Genomic DNA, 6,000 nt, shown 5'->3' with positions numbered 1-6,000 from the left:
AAGTCTTTAAAAAAAGAAAAGAAAAGTGCTAGTCTGTTCTGGTCTTCTGCAAAGAAGTGTGAGCCCACCTGCTATTGTTGGGAAGATAACCCACCTTAACCAAAAGCACTGAAGATTAAGGCAAACCGAAATGCCAAGCTCTTTATCTGTGCTAAAAGCAATGATACTCTGCCCCACTTAACACACACTTTCCACGTGCTGGGAACTATACTGAGTGCCTTTCACAGAGATCCTATGAGGGTGATGATAATTTCTCCTCTCTCCAGATGAAGAATGTCAGCTTCGGGAAGGTGAAGTGGCTTGCCTGAGATCGCAGAGCTTGTAAGCGGCAGAACTGGGATACGGAACAGATTGAGGCGGCTTCATTATTTCCCCGGTGCCCCACCTCCGATCCAGCTTCCCCTCCCTCAGCACCCTCCTGGCGCAGCACCCGCATCCTTCTTGGAATGCGTGCATCGCGGTGACACTATTTGCGCCACGTCGCAGGTGCACATCTATCCATCACAATAAATCCCACTGCCTAAGGAGAGCTGAGGAAATGTGCCCCAAAATGTTTACACTCCTTAACCAGAACAGGGAACAGTGTCCTTTTTATTTTCTTTATTCTTTTCAAAGGTTTTTTTTCCTTAATATATTTTGTTTTTTGAATTAGAAAACTATTTGCATAATGAGAGCAGTCCCCCTTTTGCTCCCAAAGCGTTCAGCCCATTCATTCTGCCGGAGGTGTCCACTGGTCTAGCAAACACCTGAGTGTCTTGTGAACCTTAGCTCAAGGATTGGGTCTCTGTGACGTCCTTTCAAACACCCTGCCCCCTCAGTACTCCACTGTCCCCATCATGACATTTATGATGCTTCTTTATCTGTATCCCCCACCTCACCCCCAGATCTGAGCAGGGGCTCAGTCCGATTCATCAGTTTCCCCAGGATCTGGCATACGCTGTGGACCCTTGTAATAGCTAATGCTAATTGAGCACTTCCTATGTTCTAGGTGCTTTGCTATGTGCTAAGCATTTTGCCTGTATTAATTTATTTAATCTCACAATTGTCCCATGAGGTGGGTTTACTTTTATTTTCATTCATTTTACAGATGAGGAAATTTATGCAGAGAGAACTTGCTTGAGGTCATGGAGCTAGTAAACAGCCAGACCAGGGGTGTGTACCCGGACTGATTGGCTCTAGTCCGTGACCTTAAACAGTATGCTACACTGAAAAGACAGCTTGGGAAACTTTTGCTGAACAAGGAGACCTGGAGTTTCTCCAAAGTGTCATTCCATGTGAAAAGTGTTTTGGCTGACCCCAAAGGCAGGGATTTAAATCGATACCCCGGCCTGCCGTGTGGATCTAGTGACCACACAGGCAGTTTGCTCAGAAAAACATGAATGAGGTTAAATGGTTGCTCACACTGAGCTCACTGAGTTCATCTCCACTCATTTCCTGGACCACATGGGCCACAGTTTATAGAAGACAAAGGATGTGTGAATGTGGAAGAGGAGCTGTGACAGTCTGACTTTCCTGGCTCGAGGACAGCAGGAACAACCCTGAATTCCCCCGATGGGTCTCTTCCACCTGTCTCGAGTGGATCTGGGACAGAGTGGGGTCCTAGGATCTCAACCAAGCATGAAATTTAGCTTTGAGTTTCCCAAGGCCCCAGACAGAGAAACAAGCCTGGCATGGAACACTTCACGTGAGCTATCTTGTGTTCATTAAGTCTGTGAGCAGTTACTGAGTGCCATGCTCTGCCAATCACCGTGCCCAACCCCAGGAGAACCAAAAGGAATCAGACACCATTGATCTCTGCAGTCAAAAGGACTCCAGCAGCACTGTCCAACGGAAATGTAAGCGCCAGAGATGGGAGCCACATATGGAATTCTAGTTTTTCTAAGAGCCACGTGAAAAAAAAACAGCAAAAGAAACAGGTGAGCTTAATTTCAATAGCCTATTTTAACCCAATATATCTAAAAGGTTATTGTCTCAACATGTAATCAATATAAATATTATTAATGAGATGTTCTTTTTTTAATACTTTGAAATCTGGTGTGTATTGCACACTTCCAGCACTTTCCACTCTGACCAGCCACAGCTCAAGTGCTCAGTAGCTCCGTGAGCCCAGTGGCTACTGTATGGGACAGTACAGATTTATAATCTAAGAAAATAAACTCGTCTTTGCCTTAAGCTTTCAGAAGAAAGGATTATGGCCTTGGTGCTGGAGGCTGGAACATTCACATTGTTTCACAAGTGATCAGAAATCCCAAATATATGTGGCCCTTGCATTTGTTTTCTTTTGTATTTTTTTTAAGTTCACAAGTAATGAATACATTTTTATTATAAGGGAAGTAATAAAGTAAATTGCCCCTTAACCTCCCTCAATACTGTTCCATTCCCAGAAGTAGGCCCAACCAACTATCACTTTGTTATATATCCTTCCACGTATTTATATGCATATGTTTTATTTCATTGTACAAAGATATTACACAGTCCATTTTGTTCTGCAACTTGGTTTTCTGATGTAGCAGTATTTCTTGGTGCTCTTTTCATCTGCATATGTTGAATCACCTCACTCTTTTTAATAACCAGATGATATTCCATAGCCATTTCCCTACCGAAGGACTCTTGGCTGTTTTTAATGTATTTTTTCACTATTCGTAATACAGCTATCATGAGCATTCTTGCCCTTCTGTCCATGTACGTTTGTGTAGGTGTTTTTCTGGAGTAGGTAAAAAGGAGTGTATTTGCTGGGACATCCACGTCTTAAGTGATAGCAGGTGCCATCAACTGCCCCCCACAAAGAAGCTCGGTTCATACCCCCTCCTCCCCTCAGTGCAGGGATTTCTCACACCCTTCCGTCATACACTGGATTGGATTTTTATTCTAAAGAGGGGTATCAGATTTAAGTAATACAAAAGCAGTAAAAAAAAATTATTTGGAGATTTATTCTGCAGTATTCTTCTGTTCATATCCAGAGACTCAATTCCAGGCCCAGAGCGAGTCACTGATGAATTTTAATGAAATCACCGAGAATGTGACAGCATCATCATGTCCTGTTGTGGGGCGTTGGCATCTAAAGTGAGTGATGACCAAATGTGGTCGCTATTGCCCCCGCACAACGATCCCTCAAGAAGTGCCCTATTGGAGACCGATGCACCTTCTCTCAGTGAATTCCATCTTTCCTCCAGGACTGGCAAGGATCTCCAGTTCTTTGGTAAAACACTAGATGAAGTTGTAAGCTTATTCGGAGGTTTTATAGGAAAAAAAACCCATAAATATTTGAACACTCAGCCCACCTAGCTGTTCACCCCCTGAGAGGCCCTCAGGGAAGTGAGACCTAGACCACCTGTGATAGCGGAGTTGCCCTCAGTCCACCTCATTCAGAACCGTGTGCTCATGGAACAGGGAGGCAGGCACTCCCCACTCACACTATTTATTTGGTTTTTTGAAAGATTTTATTTATTCATTGAGAAAGGGAGCGCACACACTTGTGTGAGCAGTGGAAGGGGAGAGGGGCAGAGAGAGACTCTCAAGCAGACTCCAGCTTGGCCCAGAGGCCAAGGCGGGGCTCGATCCCACAACCAGAGCCAAAACCAAGAGTTGGCCGCCCAACCAACTGAGCCACCCAGGTGCCCCCACTTGCAGTTTTTTCTTGCTGAACTCCTCTAGTGGGAGCCCAGTAAGTTCAAAGCTTTCTATGAGATTCCACTGTCCTGGTCTTCAAGGGACTAAACTGTCTTCCAAAACCGTGAGGTGTATTTGTTCCACCAGGGCAAATCTCACCTTCAGTTTTGAGGGATTTCAGGACAGTACCCGTGTGGCGATCACAGAGCCCAGGCATGGCCTGCGTGGGGCCACGAGGCCATATGTGTTCTCACACCCACGGCTCCCTTTTCCCAGTTCTGGGGGCACTTCTGCGGCACCGTGGGCTCAACACAGTGAACCTTGTCTACACTTCAGATACCCAGGGGGAGATTAAGTCACTCTCACAGTCCCTGCTTGGATTAGAGCTCAGTGTATTGTGACCACTATTATTTTTATGGTGTTATTTTGAGTAATACAGTATCTCCTTATAACAGTCTTAGATGAAATGTAAGGCATCCTGATAAAGACAAAGGCTTCCTTTGTGGGCTTCCTTCTGAAACCAGAGGGCAATACCCAGGTGGGCAACGTCTTAGTGTCATTGGGGAGGAGCAGATGAGCAACCATGGAGCCTCCAGCAGGATTTACCTGCCATGGTCTAATGCTTAGCTTTGAGCCTCCAGAGCTTGGTTCAGAAATGGCACTTGCAAGCAAATTCATATGAATGATGCTATTAGGAAATGATCTAAAACCAGAACCCATGCATTGATTTATGTGCTCATCAAACGTTTACTGACATTGAGCTTGAGCCAGGCCACATCCTAGGCTCTGGATATAATGAACAAAATGTGTTTGGTCTTGGTGGTCTAGTGGGACATAAGCAGGCCAATCCAACCCAGTGAGATGAGGGGTTACAGTTATGGGAGCAACTAAGAGGAAGTGACATATCTAGCACGGGGAAGGAAAGAGCCAGTGAAAGAACAGTATCACAGGGTAGAGAAGGTATGACTGCTAGAGCAAGGTCTCAAAAGAAGAGAAACCAGAACATACAGGGGAGGTTGACCTTGGGCAAGAATCTCTTCTTGCCTGAGCAGGGAGGGATGGCCAAGGACACACACAATTATAGGATGGTACCAGTTCTTGCCTGGTAGGTTCTTGTCTGGTTCTGTGCCCAGGTAGATTATACAAATCTACCTGGGGGCAAAGGGCTAGGAGGCAAGTTCATTGTTGAGGGTGAGGAAGAGGTTCTGATTTGGCAAAGATTAGAACAGGAACTGTGGGAGAATGAGGGGCATACCTGAATGAGGAAATATGCTGACCCTAGCACGCCAGGTGCTGCTGTCCCACAGCACCCACATGCCTAGTGAGGCACAGAGAAGTCAGACTCACCAGGGTGGAGGCTTTATCAGCCTGGCACGACTGAATTAACAGAGCATGGAGCTGAATGAGGAAGGGAGTGAAGAGCACAGGGAGACAGCACATGGAGAAAAAAGCCTGATCCTGGGTTCCTCATCTCAGTGAGGGTTGTTACCAAGCGCCCACCACTGGAGTCAGAAACTGGGGTGTCCTTCTCAATTCCCCTCAACCTCAATCCGTCACTGAGATACATAGATCCAGGGGCGCCCGGGTGGCTCAGTTGTTACGTGTCTGCTTTCGGCTCAGGTCATGATCCCAGGATCCTGGGATCGAGCCCCGCTTCGGGTTCCCTGCTCCGGGGGATGCCTGCTTCTCCCTCTCCCACTCCCCTGCTTGTGTTCCCTCTCTTGCTGCCTCTCTGTCAAATAAATAAATAAAATCTTTAAAAAAAAGATGCATAGGTCCATAGCCTACCTCTTTCTTTGGTCCATCCACTTTTTTTTTAATTAAGATTTTATTTATTTGAGAGAAAGAGTGAGAGAGCCAGCACAAGCAGGTGGAGGGGCAGAGGGAGAGAGAGAGAAGCAGGCTCCCTGCTGAGTAGAGAGTCTTACTCAGGGCTTGATCTCAGGACCCTGGGATCATGACCTGAGCCGAAGGCAGACGCTCAACCGACTGAACCACCCAAGCGCCCTGGAAAAATAATTTTTTTAATGGAAAAATAATTTTTTAATGGAAAAATAATTGTGAACCACTACTTTGTGCCCCCCGTTACATGTTTTAACAGACTTTATGAAAGTGAGGTAGAGGTAAATGAGTTAATATAAAGGGTATAGAACAGTCCCTAGAATATTTAATAAATATTATATATTAATATTGCCATCATTTGGAACGGAGAAAATGGACACAGATTAGAAGGGCTGGACCTAAACGAATTTCATTGAGTGTAGAGTGTAGGGACCAGGATTCCACACTGTTACTGTGTGAGCTTATACCTGTTAATTTCCATCTCTGTGCCTCACGTTGCTCACTTTTAAGCTAGTAGGAATTGGACAGTAGGCTCCCCTGCAGTTCTCA

This window comes from Ailuropoda melanoleuca, chromosome 8, assembly GCF_002007445.2.
Source record: "Ailuropoda melanoleuca isolate Jingjing chromosome 8, ASM200744v2, whole genome shotgun sequence".
Classification (NCBI taxonomy): Eukaryota; Metazoa; Chordata; class Mammalia; order Carnivora; family Ursidae; genus Ailuropoda; species Ailuropoda melanoleuca.
This window is presented reverse-complemented; position numbering follows the sequence as displayed.